At 43.1% G+C, this 1,773-nt stretch overlaps 1 non-coding gene across 1 annotated transcript; it reads left to right on the top strand.

Annotated features, from left to right (window-relative positions):
• Positions 1–1,142: 1,142 nt before the first annotated feature.
• On the top strand, positions 1,143–1,272 carry LOC123457864. The gene has a single exon (XR_006635224.1). It is a non-coding gene; the product is annotated as a small nucleolar RNA SNORA18 (small nucleolar RNA).
• The last annotated feature ends 501 nt before the right edge of the window (positions 1,273–1,773 follow it).

Genomic DNA, 1,773 nt, shown 5'->3' with positions numbered 1-1,773 from the left:
CCTTGCAGAGGTTGGCAAAGAATCCTGTGAACGTTCCAAAGGCTGACTCCTACAAGGCACATGCATGACTGTTGAATCACAACCTGTCCCGTCAGGAAGGACAAACACTAGTATTTCACCATCTTAGGATGATCCTGGAGTCAGTCCCACAGACTTGACATTAGATGGTGAATTCTGGAAGCTGAGCATGGCTCTCCAAGGACGGTAAGTAGTGACACACAGCGTAGGACAGGTCAGCACAAGTCCCGGGCATCTCTCCTGCGTCTGCCCCACCCAGAAGCCAGAGTATCTCTTTAACTGTTTTTTCATTCATTACTTGGCAAGAAGGAGTCATAGATCCTGGCTGGCTTGGGGGGAAGAGCTGTTCAGGCAGATGAAAGGCACAAGGTGGAGAAAACATGAGGCTGCTTTCTTCCATTCAATGTCCTTCTCTAAGCTGAAACTGTGACTGGCTTGTGTGAAGACAGAGGTACAAGAACAGTGAAAAAGGGTAAGTTGGGCACGAGCTGGCAGCGCTTGCCTGGCATGTAGGAAGCTCTAGTTTCTATCCCTAGCACTGAGAAAACTGGGCATGGCAGTACCACAACTGTCACCCCAGCACTTGGGAGGTGGAGGCAAAAGAATCAGAAGTTCAAGGTCATCTTCAGCTACATAAGGGGTTGAGAACAGCATGGATTTGAGACATTGTTTCAAAAAAAAAAAAAAAGAGGGGCTGGAGAGATGGCTCAGTGGTTAAAGGCTTTTGCTTGCAAAGCCTGATGACTAGCCAGGCGTGGTGGCACATGCCTGTAATCCCAGCACTTGGGAGGCAGAGGTAGGAGGATCTCCATGAGTTCAAGGCCACCCTGAGACTATATAGTGAATTCCAGGTCAGCCTGGGCTAGAGTGAGACCCTACCTCAAAAAAAAAAAACAAAAAAAAACCCCAAAAAGACAAAAAACAAAACAAAACAAAACAAAAAGCCTGATGACCTAGGTTGAAGTCTCCAATACCCATGTAAAGCCAGATGCACCAAATGGTGCATGTGTCTGGAGTTCATTTGCAGTGGCAGAGGCCTTGGTATGCCTATACCCTCTCTCAAATAAGTAAATACATAAAAATATTTTTTTAAAGGGCTGTCAGAATTTAAAAGAAATACAAAGCGTGAGACCGATCCTGCTGAGGCTTTTCCAGTAGCCATGTGTCATTGGAAATGCCTCATGCAGTAGTTCGGTGGTTTTCGTTAACTCACAGAACTTCCTTGGGCCTGTGGGAAGCAACTACAAAACAATTAATAAAGTGTGACTTGCTAGTTTTCCTTTTTATTTGTAGACATTGGCATATCAAAAAGAACTGTAGTTTTCCTGGATGTGATAACTTTAGGAATGAATGGGACCTGAACATGTTTATATTAGTTAAGAAGTGTAGGGTTATTGAAATGTCTGAAAGATGCTTCCAGTGTGCTGGGGCAGGCCTGTAATCCTAATGTTTGGAAAGCACAGGGTGCCAGCAATTAAGAAGCAGACAGATCACCTATCCTACATTGGATCCTAAAGTAAATTGCTTCAGGAAATTAGATGTCAGAGGTCTCAGAAACTTTGTGATTCAACCAGAGAGAAGCTCAGAAAATTGTGGTGTAGGTCCAATTTCACAACTGCATTAAGTATCAGTACTTGCAAGGACTATGTTAAGCAGAACTAAGGTGACCTCGATGGAAAATAAAGGAAACACATGGGAAATCCCTTAAATAAAATTTTATTGATTTTTTTTTTTTTTTTTTTTTTTTTACATATT

The sequence above is a fragment of the Jaculus jaculus genome, chromosome 1 (genome assembly GCF_020740685.1).
Source record: "Jaculus jaculus isolate mJacJac1 chromosome 1, mJacJac1.mat.Y.cur, whole genome shotgun sequence".
Taxonomy (NCBI): Eukaryota; Metazoa; Chordata; class Mammalia; order Rodentia; family Dipodidae; genus Jaculus; species Jaculus jaculus.
This window is presented reverse-complemented; position numbering and strand designations above follow the sequence as displayed.